Below are 17,831 nucleotides of genomic sequence, written 5' to 3'. Positions count from 1 at the left end.
CCATGCAGGGTAAAGCGGAGCTTTTCATTTATGGAATTAGTAATTCAATATCTAAATAGAATTACAAAATAACACATCCAGATAGTAATGATTTATTAATCTGCTTTTGACGTAAATAAAGTGCTTATTTCTGGAATTATTAGCTGTGCGATTTGAATGTAAAGGTGAAGTTAATATGCGTCTGTGATAAATGCGCATACTGATGGCTTTGATATAAGCTGGAGAAACAACGGTTAAACCAGTATTTACGCCGCAGATAATTAAAGCATATTATAGGTGTAATAAAAAGATTAATTACGAGGGGAAATAACGAGAATCAATTTCTGTCTCGTTCAGTCGGGATAGAATTAAATAAAGGAGGGGGGGGACACGTTTTATTTCTGAAAGAAAACATATAAAATGAGACGTTATTCTTTACATTCAATCCTTAATTAATTGTAAATGGAAAGTGTAAACGGCCTTGATGCTGTTGTAGGGTTTACCTTGCATTACTAGGCCACACATTCAATCACATTATTTGGGTATACACAAGTCTCTCCGAACCGGGGCTTGTAACGGGGAGCGTGATGCCCAAGTCCAAAGTCACGCTCCCCCATCCTCACCCCCTACCCCCCCCCCTTTTTCTCCCGCGTGCGCCCCCGCCGCCGTGAAATCGCGTGATTAATGTAGAATTTGACGCGAGCTCCCGCGTGACAGCAAGAGGCTTGACAACAGCAAAGCACAAACCCTCCGGTACACTGGGCCATAATAACAAGCAGAGCCTGCGCACACTGGCCTTTTTTTTTTTTTTTTTTTTTTTTTTTTATATATTCCCATCAGTTCTATCACAGCCAGCTGATATTTATAATCTCCCCAGCAGACAGAATGAGGAGTTATAATGTCACCTTTATATTCTGATTAAATACAGCTGCTTTTTTTTTTTTTTTTTTTTTTTTTGAGAGTTTTCAGTTTCGGATTGTACAGCTGCAAAACACCCCAACACCCACCCACCCTACCTCTCCCACCCTCCTCCTCCTCCTCCTCCTCCTCCTCCTGCACCGTGGCTTTTCTGCCCCGTTAGTGCATAAACGGAGTAAATCATTTACGGTCACCCGCTCTTACAGCCTCCCTGATGTAGCCTAAATTTTATTAGACACTTCCCACTCCAAATGCGAAATAAATGCTGCAGTATAGCCTATATATATCTCCCCTTTCCTCCCCTGCCTACATGATTCTCCGCTGTATGTCGAATAAGATGACCTTAATTTGAGACAAAACACCTCCAAAAATGTATGGGCCACGTATTATCTATTTACTTATTTATTTCCTCAATGTGTTTTATTATTCTCGTCCTGTGCACTCTCTCCAAACGTTAAGCCAATGTCTGTGTGTGTGTATGAGTGTGTGTGTGTGTTTTTTTTTTTTTTTTTACACGGCGGCTTCTCCCTGCGATTTTATTTTAAAATATTAGGCCGAGGTGGGGAGAATTATAAACGACTCTGCTCTTATCTGCTCCCTTCACGTATCCAGGATCACAGAAGCTGATTAAGAAAGAAGTCACAGCCAACGCTGGATTCATAATGATTTGGAATAATGAATCCTTATCTCCCCTCTGCAGATTATCAGCCTTTCAGCTCGCCATGTTTTGTTACATGGGATAATTTATTGCATCTAATACATCACAATGAATCTGATGGGGGAAAGTGATGGCCATGTTAGGAGAGAGGCTGCGTTTTTTTTTTTATCCTGGGGCAATGAAATGCCTTTACGATTTTTAATTGGTAAAATATAAGGGGGATCTGATAAAAAAAAAAAAAAGAGAGAGAGAGAGAGGAAAAAAATAGAAGCACAGAGGTATAATCTTGCCTGCTAGTGTTCCAGCAGCACTCTGCACTATAATTAGTGTGTCAATTTCAACCTGAAATTAACAGCATCGACCTGCCATCTCTGCTTACGCACGTGGAGTCAGCTAGATCCTAATTTCGCATGATTTATTTTTCACCAAGAAGAGATAATTAATCATAAACACTGGGAGAGAGAGAAAAAAACGGCGCAGCAACGTGGAGATAACAAAATATTTGCATCTAAAAAGATTCGATGAAGCTAATTCGTTTTCTAACCCCCCCCCTTCTTCTTCTTCTTCTTCTTCTTCTCTCCATCCCTGAGCCCACCTGATGTAGCCAGTTCTCACGAGCACCTCCAAGATTTTTTTTTTTTTTTTTTAATAATTTTCCATGATTAATCTTTGGGTGGCGATATATCATTAATCACTACATAAGGTGGGGAAACAGAGGCATGTGGTGGTGCCTCCTCCTCCTCCTCCCCTCCCTGCGTAAATAGCGACTACACTGTGGGAACTGTATTGTTGGATTGTGGATGTGTAGCATCATGTGCATGGTGGTGTCACTGTTGTTGGGAAGCATGCCATCTTTCTTTTTTTTTTTTTTTATTGAAAGGGGTGGGAGGTGTAGCCTAAAAAAAAAAAAAAAAAAAGCACCAGGATGTGTAGTGTGCAGAAGCGAATATAGTCTAATGTAATAATATCATAAAATAATAATAAAAATGTGTAAGTATATACATTTATTCTTATTATTGGATCATCATTCTTTGTTTGGAAGTCATCATTGGCACGGTGCCCGCGCATCTCTGAATTTTTTGGATGGCGCTGTGTTTAAACTTGGGCATGCTCACCGTGCCAGGATAAATTTGCATTTTATTTGCAGCTGTAATTAGCTGATCAGCATCTCTCTCTCTCTCTTTCTCTCTCTCTCCCTCCCTCTCTCTCTCTCTCTCTCTCTGTCTGCCCATCTTTCTTCTCATTATGATTTAGTATTTTCGCCTCCTCTTTCACTGCCTCTCCCCAATCCCTCATTTTCCAATGTCCTGGCAACGCCACCAGATGTTTATCGCTTTTATACCCAGGGACACTGCCATGTCAAACAAACCGGGGGATGGACACTTACAGGCGGCTGGGTATCCAGGCAGGCCCTCCCTCTCTCCCTCTCTCTCTCTCTTCCTCTCTCCTCCTCCTCCTCTTCTTCTTCTTCTTTCCTGGCTGAGCAGAATAATCCTGGACTGGGTGGCCACTGTGGAGTCCAGTGAGGGTTTCATATGAAAGCAAAACAAAAAAAAACCCAACCAGGATCACGTTGGTTGTTGCGTAAAAAAAAAAGGTCCCCCTGAAATAGCCCGATTTAATTCACACTGTGAAAGAAAATCTTAATCTTTTTGTCTGTTCAGAAACAGGCCATATAGGTTGATGGGGAGGCTGATGCGGCGGTAGATAGAGATGTGGAGATTAGCCCTAATGAGATGCGAGGCTGGGGAGTTGGGGAGAGGCGAGGAGAGGAGAGGGGGGGACAAACATCCAGGCAGGAGTCCTCCCAGGAGAGAGCCGCACAATGCAACCTGCCTGTTATCTGCAGGGGAATGTACTCTCTCTTTAATGAGCAGTCGTTTATTAAAAACACACACTCTTTTAACCTCATAATTGAAAAAAAAAGAAGAAGAAGAAGAAGAAATGGCTTTGCAGGAAGCGCCTCGACCCCCCACGTGGCAGCTGTGCAGCTTCCACTACACAGAGAGAGAGAGAGAGAGAGAGAGGACGTATACAGTAGCTATCTCCATGTAGATCACCTGTGTTGCAACAATCACAACAACACGTTAGAGGGGTTTTTGCAGAGCCCCCCCTCCCCTCGGTTGGCCATGATATACAAATATTTATCCACTGATAAGGAACCGCCACCATAGCAGATAACCTCCTATTCCACTGCGTCAGGACTCTTTTGTCTGTTACAGTCTCAGCAATTACAAAACATCTCTTCCCTCCTTCTGTAAACTTCTTCTTCTTTGCTTTTTAATTCGTTAAAGCGTTATTAGGAGACTCCCTATAAGCCGCTTTAGTCAATGACTGTTTGTGGGGTTGTGGAGTCTGGAAGAGAAAGAAAAGCAGAGGAGGAAAGAGAGGGAGAAGGAGGAGGAGGAGGGGGGGGGGGGGGGGGGGGGGGCAGGAGTGGGAGGAGGGCCCCCCACCCTAAAAAATAGATGAATGAATGAAAGAGTGGCTTGATTTTCCCCGCAATCTACGGAACAAATGGCTAACATTTAACGTTTACACCCTGCCTGGCGACTCACTGGCGCTGCGGGGCCGAGCCGAGCCGGGCTAAAGTGTCCCGAAAGCCTTTGGAAGGGTGTAAGTCCCCCGGCTATCGGGTTCTCCAGATCCCCTTTAAATGACTGTCAAAGAGGCAAATATCAAATTGCACGGGGGTCTCACTGTGCCCCCCCCTCCACCCCCCCACCCACCTCCTCCTCTCCTCTCCAGCCTCCCGCCGCCCTCTCCCGCTCTTTCAGCCTGGCACCAGCAATGCGTTACTGTAATCTGATTACTTCCCCAAAAGCAGGCAGGGATTACCACGGGAAGTTTTTTATTATTATTATAAGACACCTGACAACAAATATCAAATGAAAAAATAGGTTTTAATGAAAAGAGAAGCAATTAGAAGCGATTTTGAGGAACTATTTCCCCAGTTTGAGACATAAATAATCTAACTAAGCATTAAAATAACTGCTATGAGAAGACAGGGTATTGGACGAAGCTATAAAGTGCGAATTAATCAATTAAAAAGCAGCTGAGAATAGTCCTGACAGCTCACTGTTGACTGCATGTTGCAGCGCTGCCAGTGTCATGAATGCATAGATTCTGCAGGTGTAGATGTGGTAAGTTTACACTGACAGTAACCTCAGAAACCAGCATCACACACAAGTTTATTACCAAGTAGGTTTACACATTCAAGGGATTTCCCTTATTGTGGTGCGTAGATATACTGTATATCTTATCGATATTTTCAGGTGTGATATATCAGCAAAATAAATAGATTTTTATCAGGTTTTAATGAATGTGTCGAGGGTTAAAATTCTCCACTTTGGCTTGTCTAATTTAATAATAATACTACTGCTTAATAATCATTAAATTCAATTATTAATTATTAATTATTATCATTGTTCTTTCTGTTGTCCAGTCACACATCACATTATGAAATCACACCATATGAACACACATGTGAACTACTAGTGAGGTCAATAGTGCCACTGACAGCCTACACCAGTGGTACTCAAACTAAGGGTTTGGCCCCCTCTAAGGGGTCATAAGATGAATCTGAGGGGTCAGGAAACGATTAGCAGAAAGGGAAAGCAGTAGAAACATATTTCTGTTACACAAAGTTGTATTTATTTTCTCACATTTGGATGATTTGACATGTTCAGACCAATAAAAAGTATTAAAACAAAACAATCTGAAGAGGAAAAATCTCCTTTTTGGTTGAAGTGGACATGTGCGGCCTGTATTGAGTGGTCACAAGTAGACAAATTTTTCCTTTTTAAAGGGTCAAAAGCCAAAAAAGATTAGCAACCACTGGCTTCCACTATATCATGATTAATTAATATCTTTAAATGAAGATTTATAATAGAGATGTTTTCCTTATATGTTTAAAAAAAGATTCCTGCAGCTTTAAACTTAACCAGTTGGTGCATGTTTGATGGGTTTAATTTAAACACATCTGAAAATATGCTACATGTTAGCGTGTTGCTAATTAAACACTATTTAATCCACTCTGATAGTCCAGTAATTCAAGGAAAACAACAACCATTACTAGCCTGTATTTTTAGTTTCTATTTCACACAAAATAGGCATGAATCTGTATTTGATACTATTTTACCATCTATGAATCTCATCATTCAGGCTTATCTCAGCCTACAAAAGGTGAATATAAACTGCAGGCTATAAAATCTATAGTGGAATAATTTTCGGATGGTTCCCCAAGTTTCCCAAATTAGACACACAGTCTGTAGAAAATAACACATCCCTTCTTCTTCTTCTTTTTTTAACAGTGTATAGCCTTATCTACAAAAGGCCTATGCATTGTCATTAATCTTCACCAGGCTAATTAAATTAATCCATCGCCTCTTGGCATTGGAATATAACGACCACCACTAAATCCGCTGCAGGATAACGGATTTGTTTTTGAAAAAGAAGTTCCCTGCTTTTAATAGCTTACATAAAAAAAAACCCCACCAGGCCGGAGTCATTATCAGTTGATTTATTTATTTATATTTTATTTATTTACTTTTTTTTCTAACCGGACGATTCCAGTAAAAATTCACCTTTTGGTGCGTTTTTTTTTAAACGGAAGGAGGCTGGAGAGTTTTGATTGACAGTCCGTCCGCGGGATCATGTTTAATCCCTGCCTCTCTCGAGCCTGTTCAGAACTCATTTCTCCACCGCGAGATGGGGGACTCAGATGGTTGCCGGGGCAACGGCGATAGTGCTAAGCCATTTCCATTTTCTGCGAAGAGGGTGGGTGGGTGAGGAGTGTGGAGGGGAGGGTGGTGGGTGGTGGTGAGGAGGAGAGGGGTGGGGTTGAGTGGTGGTGGTGGTGGTGGTGGTGGGTGGGGGGGGGGGACATTTGCAACAGAGGTCGTCGCAAAGTCATTTACAATCACAGCAGAGGTGCGCGTGACTCTGAGAGAGAAACAGATTACTCGTTACTTTACTCAGAAGTCATGTGATTTAGTCATTTATTACTCATCACAGCAGCAGGAGGCCTCCTTCACTTCAGTGTTGGAGGAAGTAGCAGATCGATAAGTAAAAGTACTGTGAAAAAATACTTTGTTACAAGTAAAAGTCTCGCATTCATGCAAAAAAATGTACTTAAAATATCAAAATTGAAAGCAGTAAATGTTTAAAAATGGCCCCAGTAAAAGTAGCAGCACATCACTGTAAAAATACTTTGTTACAAGTAAAAGTATTGCATTCAAAAAGTACTTAAGTAACTGTATGTAGGCAACAAAATGTACTTAAAATACCCAAATTGAAAGTACTAAATGCAGAGAAATGTCCCCAGTGATAACTATAGCTGTCAAATAAGAGTACTGCATCACTCTAAAATACTTTGTTACAAGTAAAAGTATTGCATTCAAAAAGTACTTAAGTATGTAGGTAACAAAATGTACTTTAAATATCCAAATTCAAAGTACTAAATGCAGAAAAAATATCCCCTGTGAAAACTAGCATTTAAGTGCGATATTTATCTCTGGAAGGAGCTTAAAATACTCAAAATACGCCTAAAAGTATCTCAAATCTGTACTTAAGTACTGTACTCGAGTATATGTGCTTAGTTAGGTTTCACCACTGTTTTAATGTTCTGTTAACTGGTTTAATCTCACAATAATCATAATTAACTGAGCTGAATTGTACTCTAGTCCACTTTTCTCAACATCGTTCATTCACACTTATAAACTTGTTTTTAAATGATGTTAATTAGGTTGAATTCAGTCTGATTATCAGGTCTTCACTCAGTCATTGACAAACACAGCAGAGAGAAACAGATCTTTTGTCGCTTAACTGAAAAAAAAAAAATGATTTATTCATTTGTACACATTATGGAGCAGGAGGTCTCACTCTGCTGTTACATCCTGCTCCCAAAATTGGCTTTTAATTAGTTTAATCTCACCTTGAATCTCGGTTTAAGAGCCGTTTTCTCCTGATACCTGAAAAGTTGACAGACATGCTTAACTTAACATCAGTTCATCAGAACAGGATCTATGTAGGTGGATGTAGAGACTACCTCTACTCCATAAAAGAGCATCAGTGCACTAAACATTTAGCGCAAAGTTGACGCATAAAACACTTATTTTATATTATATGTAACCAGATTTACAAGCCCATTAGAACAAATTGAAATTCAGAAGTGGTCCTTGTCATATATCTTATGATAAAAATCTTGTTTTGTAGGCAAACAGCATTCAAATCTACAGAAATTGTTTATAAATTCTAGTGAAAATCCCCAAGTTTGTGAAAGATATATTTAGAAACTCTAAAGTTGTTTATAAAATGATATTTCCATTTGAAATATGGTGTTTAGGGTTAAAATATCTCACTAAATCATCTACAAGTAGCTTCAATGAGCCTATACAGTATATATACATGTGATACTGTCAGATAATGTTGATTAGGAGGATTTTAACAACCTGAAAGCTACTTAAAAAGAAACAAAAGAGGGGTAAAACTGAGTGTTAAAGGGTTAAACTTGGTATAAAAAAAACCTGCCACACCTTAGCTTACCCATTTAGCATCTATTACATTTCTTCCTCCACCTTATTTCCTTTCTGTCTGTCTTCAGAGAAACAGGCGCACGGCGGCATCATCAGCATCCCGCGTGACGTCCACGAGAAGGTGAAGATGAACCGGCCTTTTTCTGATCAAAGCAGCCGTCTATAAAGCTCAAGGCTGGCCTTCCTAGGCGGGTATGTTGCCTTTTATTCTGAGGGGAACACACACACACACATCATACACACACACACACACACACACACTCCTCCTTCACTGCTACATTGAAAAAATGCTTCCACTTTCAATCAGGGTGCACAAACCTGCCATCTTTTTTTTTTTTTTTTGTTGGCATTTTAAATGAACTGTGCTTCACCTGCATCTGGAATACTGCACCTTCCTCCCCCGGGGTGCTGCTTATATACAACCAGGTTGACGGTGTCAGCGCGCCGGCAGGGTGCTAATGCACTGCTTGTTAGTTTTAATTAAGTAGCCTATAGCCTAGTGATCAGCGAGATCAAGGGCGGTTATTTAAATAAGAAGCACGCCGGGTCTCCAGTAAACTGCAGGCGAGAGTCTTGGCTCCAGTTCTGCTCCTTTTTCTCCATCACCTGGCCTCATTAATTCAAAACATCTTTGCCTTTCGGTCGACATGACACCACACCTGTCAGAACATAGCCCACTCCCTCAGTCAGTCCTGGCATCAGTGGTCTTATAATTTTTATTTTTCACAACCGACCAACTTTTTCTTTCTTTCACAGCGGAGAGCCACCGGCGTCTGCAGAGTTTATTTGGTCTGTGTCTACACGATAAAGAGGAAAGTTAGGTGAAGGACAACAATCTGGTCGAGGAGACCGATCAGGAGGAATAATGATAATAAGGCTAATAAGGTATCTCTCTCCAGCACATTGTTGAGGAGTTTGCATGTCGCCTATGAGGCTTCTTAAATTAAGCCACATCCAGCAGTTCTTTTTTTTTTTTTTTTTTTTTTTTAAATATATTGAATATGCAAACATATTTGACAACGAATGGTATAATTGCAGATGATGCTTTAGGCCTGTATTTTTTTTTTCCAGAATATTCAAACTGCCCTCCTTTCACATCACATCCCTAACAGCTTTTGAAAAGCTGATGTCTAAAAAGAATTGATAACAGACAGAGAGAGAGAGAGAGAGAGAGGGAGAGAGAGAGAGGGAGAGAGAGAGAGAGGGAGATCCGCAAGCAGAGAAGATAGAAGAGTTGCTTTCAGGCTAAATACAGTCTGACACAGTCAACACATCTGATGAAAGGTCGGGATATTGTTTCGAGAGTAAGCATAATATAGCTGAGTTACAGATTCTTCAAGGAAAAAAAAAATGGGTCTATTCTGCAGTTTTTATTCTGCAACTTTTTAGAAGAATATAATTTTATTGGAGGAAACATTTGGATTGGCTGCTCTCACAGCTGAACCAATCACACTGCGTCGAATGATTGATGAAGGTTTTATTGTTGGTTTTTTAATGATGATCTTGATAAACATGCACATACTAGAATAATGATAATAGTTTTAAGTTTTTATGCTATTTGAGCTTTTTTTTTTTTTGAATGAATACTTCCAATAATAATAATTGGAATAAATCCAACCAATCCATTTATATTCATTAAGAAATTTAAAAGATTAATTTTATTGCTGAAATGTCATTATGTTCTCTGCAAGAATGAACACACTGGTTGTAAATCATGACTTTATTCAATTTAATATGAAAAAAAAATAGTTGCATCGTGTGATATGAGTGTCCGTACGTATTTTATGTGCTCACAGCTTCGTAAACATTAACAGTGAATCTGGGCCGGATGTCAGGCCACACCCCCGACAATGATGTCACAGCAGGTGTTTCCCATCAGCTGTCGAAGCTAAATAACCTGAGCATAATCATTTAAATCATTTAATGCAATCTGCAAAAAGGGGTTAGGAAACTAAAACACTTAAGATGAGAGAGATCGTACTTATGGTTCATAAAAAGGCAAAATATTAATTGCATGGACGCACATTCAGCTCTCCTGCATGATAGCCAGACTATGACCTCCTCACCTTTACTGTCCACCTGCCTACAAAGACGACGCGCTACTTCCTGCGTCGTCACTGAACGTTGGCGTCGAACATAAACGTCGAGGTGCAGAATCGTCCGGTATGGATGTAATTCTGAGGGACACTAGGCAGCAGTGGCTTGCATGTTTGTGTAAATGCAACACTTACCAGATATATTTTGCTCAAAACACTTCCTTAACTAGCTGTTATATGACCTTTTTAAAGGAGACATCTTTAATACCTTCTTTTTTTTTTTCTCCAGGCACAGTTTCATCCTGCAAACCCCCCTCAAAGGATTATTTATGATGAAAGATAATGGCTAAGCATGGAAAACCTCTCTGAAGCAAACTGAAACACATTAAAACATTATACAAAGCAGGCAGGAGCTACCGAGATTACAGATGATATGATAAAATAATTCCCAAAAGCACTTCTGAAAAATGCCAGTTTCAATTCTTGAAATAATATTTCTTTCCAAACAGCGATTCAGTTCAGACATCAGCAGTAAACTCATGAGGAATAAGTCAAGACAGACAGACTCTCTCTAACATTCGGGTCCCTGTAGATGTCTACTGGTTTGACTTTTCATTATAACTTGCGCGGGGTCACGATCGACCAAAGCAAGACCGTTGCTCATTAGACACTATAATCTTATCAGCTCCTCTTCCTTCAAAAACATATCCATCACAAACTGTTATCCGTGAAAACAGATGATGTTGCTGTTAGATCTCTTTGACCTCAAAGTATTTCTTCCAACAAAAACAACAGGTGTAAGATGAAAAGTGTGACGACGGAGAAAGTGGTGGTGATTTTTTTTTTTACTTAAGTGTACAAGACCGACTCGATTGAAGTGTTACCTTTTAACCTCATCAGCGAGGTTTGTGGTGAACTCGGTAAAGTCTTCCTCTCCGGAGCCTGATCGCAACCACCAGGATGGCTTTTTGAACTGGTTCTGATGATGAAAAGTAGAAGCACATTTGAGATTTCTCCCACCTAAAGGACACATAAACTGTATGTGAACTATTGCTGTAATTGTATTTGTTCCATAGGTATCAAACCTATACATCAGCACACGAGCATACGGGCTTAACAGATCTGGCCGGTGGCCTCGTAACATCAACTACCAACTGCCGAGTTTAAGATGAGAGGAAAATATTGCGCCACAATCAGAGTTCACTACCTAACTCATGTGGAAAACATTCCTTATCAATTCTCCAACATACAACACCAAACTGCTACCGTCTGTCCACTTGGGCCAGTGTCATTTCTTGAGGAAACAGGAATAAATGCCAAAAAAAAAAAAAAAAAAAAAACGAAAGGCCACAATTTTCGGTTGATTGGTCTTATCATAGAGCAGAAATCTGAGAATGTCCAGGCCCGTCATTAACTCCGATCGAGAGGCAGAGATATTACAGCCAAATGTATAAAAGGGTTATGAGAGCTATCAGAGGAGAACAGTGACGTCATGATTATGTTATATTTAGTAAATGAAAGATTGGGTAATTTAGCCGTAGGGGTATAACCTCTGGTGAGGAAACTGCAACAAAAGCGAGGCTGCTGTTTTTTTTTTGTATTCAGGGATGTCAACATGGAAAAAGTAGAGGGAGGTTGGATGAAAAAGAGAGAAAGAGATTGAATAACTAGAAGCCCCCACAGGCGTCTGCCACTCATCTGCCACTCAACCGATGCAGATCCAGTTTGATTTTTAACTCCTTAATACTTGATTGTATTATCTGGAGCGTGATAAAAAAAAATAAGTCACTGTTTTCAGCCCGAGAGCAACAAAATGTCAGTCAGGAGCCGCAGCGATAGATATGCTAAAAGGCTTTCTGTGCTTCTGGTGCAGACAAGCAGATACAGAGCAGATTATGCTTTATTAGCTGTTCATGGAGACTTAATTGTGAGATCAAAGTTAACAGTGTTCCATCGGTGCGAGGCAGAGCAGATTTCATTAGGCTGAGAAATATCAGTGCAATAATAGTGTGATCTGCACACGGCGAGTTCAGACTGAGCATCTTAATTTTTTTTTTTTTTTTTTGGACCAAATTGGAGCAGGAAATTCAGCTACTTGCAGTCATTTCGGATGGTATTTAAAATGTTTTAAAACTTTCAAAATAAAAGTTTATGAGAAGGAAAAGATTAATTAATTTTCTTATATTAGTCTTATATTAGGCAGAGATATAATAAGCTCCCAGTGGGATTATAGTGAATGAAGCCAATAACACTGTTGCTGTACGTGCAGCTGGTACGTAACAATCTGCATGAATGACAACTGGATATGAATGCTTGTAGAAACAGAGACGGCCTGTAAACTGTGATGGATGTCTACAACAGACAGTTTGAGTAATAATTTTACTATTTGCCTTTGTTTGATCTTCCAGACTAACCTGGAGGTTTGCTTAAAATCCGTCTGGTTGTCTGACTGCTTGTGTTTCGTGTCCCATCAGACTATTTTGATGTAATGTCGCCGCACTCCCAGATCTCTGAAATTCACCTTTTGGAGAGAATGTTATTATAATTTGAATGAAAATAAGGCCCAAGTTGTAATAAACAGGAATTATCCTTTAAATAGACCACTCTGACATCATTTGTGTAGGTGGTGTTCAGGGTGATCAGCTGATGATCAGCTCATTTGATCTGATCTCAGGACTTCATGTTAGTATCTTAAAGGGAAACTTTGATATTTTTCAAACTGGACCTTATTTTCCCTTTGTTTTGTGTCTAAGTGACCAATAGGGATTTCAAGAAGAAGTCTCGTTCTGAAAGAGTTGAGTTGTTGCAGGAAGACGCTTTCTGTACTCCAACACAACAAACTCCTCCCGACACTCCTCTCTCCAGCTCTGTCATGGCTGAATATTTAGCTGATTTCGACAACAACTCTTGCGAGATTTCAGAACGAGACTTGAGACTTGGTGAGACACGACAACAAACAGACCAGATTGAGCAAAAGATAAAGAATAATGCTTTATTTCTCTGTATGGTCCTTTCCATAATGTTGTCAAGCACTTTTAGTGGACGTACATTGAACGTGCGCTGTTGCCCCGTCAGATTACATTGCAGCTCATTTCGCAGCTGCCGGCTGAAGCGCTCTCACTCAATACTGGACCAATTTCAAAAAAATGTAGTCCTCATTAGTCACTTAGGCACAAAATGATGGGAAAATAGGGTCCTGAAGGGCCAATCAACAGGGAGGGAAGATGGCTACTGATCTCTGCTTTTAGACATCCTCTCTGCAAAAAACACACGATTGGATTTCTCCAAGAGGAGCCAAATATATGAAATATTGAAATTTGTCCAGAGAAAATACTTTGTTAGAGAAATACTCATATATGGACTTTGTGTGTGTGCATTTAAATAATAAATAGGAGCCTCTTTCTTCCACAGGAGCATTTAACAAACTTTTCTCTTCTGTTATATGCATTAAAAACTTGTCAGGTAACTATGTGATTGACAGGCTATGTTCTAAATTGAACACCACACAGGAGGTGAGGCAGACTGCCATTGTTGCCATGGCGTTGACCCTATATGACCCCTGCTATAACTGGCCGGTCTCAGATGGCCGGCTCATTTTTTTATGTGTTGTCTGAGTGACGACATTCTTTTTTGTTCCCCTCAAATATCACGCACATAGTTGATTTATGTAAATATACATATATAACACATGAAAAACTCAGTTTGGTGCGTCTGACAGATATTTGACCGACACCAGCAGATAAGCAGCCATCCTTCGGAGAGTGGTAGGGTGGTGGTGGGGGGGGGGGGGGGGGGGTGTGGGGGTCGGCCTGTTGAAGAGTTGACCCCGTGACCCCATAAAGCTGTAGGTTAGAGGGTGAGGTTAGCACCGGGTCTCCTAAGGCTGCTCCTTCTTTGGATGGCATCAATGGAGTGTTGTCTTGAGGTGTGAAGAGAGGAAGTCTGATACCTTCTTACCTCACACTCACCGAGGTGTTTCTGCTCACTCCTGCTTGTCGTCATTCAGGTGCAGTCAGACTGGATTTTGGAGGTCAAATGCCAAAAGAAATATTCATTTATATACAATTAAATGAATCATTATCATGCAATGTCAAGAAATACAAAGCTTGTTTTGCTCAGAGGTACCATTTGACATATTAAACACAAACTAGATTCATTACTTTCTTAAAGGGAATTTATCTCTATTTATTTTTAACTTTTAAAACTGCAGAAATTTGGATAAAAAGGAAAATAATAAAAAAAATATCTGGATGAAGGGCTGACTTTGAAAATAGTATTTGTGACACAAAGACGCCGTCGTGGGACTTACAATCAGAGGCTCATTTGCATATTTTCATTTCACTTTCTCTTAATGTTTTAAGATAATTTTCTCAGTTGTTCTAGTCACAAAAAAAACGTATTTATTGCAAAGTACAAAGATTAACTTCTTATTGCAGCAGGAAACACAGCTTTTAGGGGGGGCAGACCATAAAATCTAGGTAAAAGTTATCCTCTTTTTATAAAAAAAAAACAAAAAAAAGAGAAAAAAACTTTACAAATACAAATTTGTCTTAGTTGAAAAGGCTTTTTGTGCTTCTAGTGCAGAGTGAAAGGACATATCAAAGGTAAATACTGCTCAAAATAATTCAGAAAATCATTGACTGCAGGTGTTACCAGCTGTTTTTAAGAAATTGCGGCCAGTTGTAGACTTTTCTCTGTTTTTCATGCCATTTAGTGTCTGTATTCGTGCACATATTGAGCATAATAATTATCGCAGACTATCATGACCATAAAAGGCCGATATCAGCTCCTTTACATTAATCTAACCTTCGCCCTACACCTGCTACACACACGTTTCCCCTGTTTGACTTCATTCGACACATATCAGAGGCTGCGGCAGGTGATTCTGTTGTATACGTCCAACAAGTGTGTGACAATGAGGCTAAATGAAACAGCAGCAGGGTGAATCAAAGAGCATGGTGAGAGGGGGGGTAGTTGAGGGGGTGGTTGGGTGTAGACTGAAGGAATAATAGTGTTGTGTCATGCTGCGGTTTTGGGGAAAAAGATGAAATGGGCTTTTAGTAGTCGAGGAAACTGAGGGAATCAAACACTTCCTGGCTTTAAAGTGGAAACAGCGGAGACTTCCTCCCTCATATGCAGGTAGAGGAGGCACCATCAGGGAGGAACAAAGACGTAGAGTCTAAACACGAGGCTTTATGCCGTCACCATCTCTATCTTGGAGGACACAGAGAGAGCTTGTGTGTGTCTGCGTGTGTGTGTGTGTGTGTGCGCGAGCTTGTCAGCCTCTCTTGGGGTGGTAACGCACACCGTGGCGGTGCGGTGGGGGGGCGAGAGGCTCAGCGGCGATTCTGTGGAGCTCATTCCACAACCGGTCACAAGGTTAAGTGCCGCAGCCATACACACACATGCAGACACACACACATATGAACACTGGAGCCATTGAGTCGAATGTACAGAGTAGACGCCACCGGAGGGGGGGGTGGGGGGGTGGGGGGTTCCTTACACACAAACACACATACAGTCTTACACACATGCATGGTTAACGGGAGCTGAAAGGAGAGTGTGACCACACAGGCTGCAGGAGCTTTATGACTGACATCCTTTAAATTTAATGTAATCCTGAGCTTTTGTAACCGGTAATTACAACAATGAAATTGGAAGCTCTACAGCGAGAGGTAGACCTGGTGAAAGGTTTGGTGGTTCAGCAACAGCCAAATTACAAACAAACATATTTTCCTCATTTACCTTTGGTTGTATTCATCCATGCAGATGGGAGACTCTCAACAGGCAACTATGGCCTGCGAGAAGAGGATCACATGACTGACAGAGACACTCGAAAGGGTTGGCAGGCTAGTTTTTGGTAGCATTGCTAGCTTACAAGCCTCTGGAAATGAGTAAAACTCTCTACAACAAAGAGAAAATTTGTTCATCAACCTGCCGTATGTCTTTAATCTTTCACCTCTCTTTAGTTTGGACACATTTTATTGGAATAATCCAAAACATTTAAACATGTTTAAATGATGAGAAATTAACTAACTTCCCTCCAAAATATGACATGAACATTCATGCAAACATGACGTCAAATCCACGTTTAAGGATCCCTTTAGTATTACTTTCCAATTTATGTATCACAGAATTTCCCATCAGATCCTTTAACATGTGGATCTGTCGCCCAGCAGAATACTTCCACCAAATCTCATCAGAATGTCTGTTCAGAGAAATATCAGATATTAAAGAGGACGCAGTTCAATGCCAATGTAGAAAAAACTTCATTTATAACAATATTTTCCTACTATAATGTGTCGTCGTAACATTATTTATTAGTAACTCATCGAACCAACATCAGCAAGCTCCTAGTCACTGTTATCTGTAAGGTAATACATCAGCTAGCGTTCAGTCAGTAGCAAACTAGTAGATTAGCTTGCTAGCAGAAGCGCTAGCTCAGCTACCCACGTCAGTCACATGATCCTCTCCTTGCAGGTTACAGTTGTCCATACAACTTTTTTTTATCATTTTGGCGAACTTGCCCTTTAAAGCAAAAGCTTTCACATACACGAGCAGGTAACTAAAAGGAGTTCAGTGTGGAATTTAAATTGCCATTAGCTGGTGTTTTGTGGCATTGTTTTAAATAAAAGTAGAGTTGTTGTGAAGTTGTCGAAGCCTCTGAAATGTGGCAGGTAGGCAGGTTTCATCGTACATTTGTACATTAACTTGCAATTATAGATAATGACACACAAACAAATGAATGTATTAAAGTATCCAGATTATTAAATCATGTCAATTGCAGTTTGATGCTATATTATTACAGACCTACAGACACTTGTATTGGTGATGTGGCTCCATGCAGCTCTAGTGGAAGCTAGTATGTGGTAGTGTAGCTTGGCTGGGCTGCAGAGCATCTGTCTTTGTGTCTTTGTGTCTGGGGTAAACCCCTGCTGCTGCCGAGCTTTTGTCTCTTCCTGATCGGCTCTAATGCTGCAGCACTAATTGTTTAACACAGAAACACGTCTTTTCTCCCTTTAATGTTTTTGTTTTTATTGTCGTCGATGCATTTATTACAAAACCTTTGTGGATTTTGAACACACGCCTCCCTCCCTCCCTCCTTCCTCCTCCTCCTCCCCCTCCTCCTCTCTTCTTCATCTTCCTCCCTTTGCTCTCTCTCACTCTCTCTCTCTCTCTCTCTCTCTCTCTCCCTCTCCAAAATGCCCGCCCTGAGAAAGAGAGAGGGTGAAAAAAAAAAAAAGAAAAGAAAATGTGAACATCAGCAGAAAAACGGATGTCTGGCAAGTTGCATCATTTGCAGAAACAAACAGTGTGAAACCGTGTTAGCCAGCCTATTAGCATATATACATAAAGACCGTGTGTGCGTGCCCGTCTCCAAAATAAAAGGAAAACACGAGGCGAACGTTACTCTCCGCTACCCGTGACGGAGGTTTCTCAAAGAGATAGAGCTCTGGGTAAACATATGATCGCCACAGATCCAATCAGCTCAAACAAAGGGAATATGCAATGCAGCTGGGTGAAATTCATCATGTCTGTGTCTATGTGTACACTGTAATGTAGGTGTGCATCTGTACTATAATGTGGCGTGTTGTTCATAGTAGAAGTGCAGAAGGGAGAAAGAGGGAGCCAGGCACCACTGTTATCATTTGCATCATAATAGTAAACTGATATGAATACTGCTGCGTCGATGCTAAGCTCTTA

At 40.5% G+C, this 17,831-nt stretch overlaps 1 long non-coding RNA gene across 2 annotated transcripts in view; it reads left to right on the top strand.

The window, feature by feature from the left end:
- LOC121890660 overlaps positions 1–11,018 on the top strand; it is a 243,482-nt gene extending 232,464 nt beyond the window's left edge. The window contains exons 2-4 of one of the 2 annotated variants that reach the window (XR_006093872.1): positions 8,160–8,283; positions 8,848–8,976; positions 10,417–11,018. This is a non-coding gene — a long non-coding RNA (uncharacterized LOC121890660). Of the gene's footprint in view, positions 1–8,159; positions 8,284–8,847; positions 8,977–9,162; positions 9,642–10,416 lie in introns of those variants that run through there. The other variant, XR_006093873.1, reaches the window with a different exon arrangement.
- The last annotated feature ends 6,813 nt before the right edge of the window (positions 11,019–17,831 follow it).

Source organism: Thunnus maccoyii, chromosome 23 (genome assembly GCF_910596095.1).
Source record: "Thunnus maccoyii chromosome 23, fThuMac1.1, whole genome shotgun sequence".
In the NCBI taxonomy this organism is placed as follows: Eukaryota; Metazoa; Chordata; class Actinopteri; order Scombriformes; family Scombridae; genus Thunnus; species Thunnus maccoyii.
The sequence above is the reverse complement of the archived record's forward strand: the minus strand, read 5'-3'. Positions and strand labels throughout refer to the sequence as shown.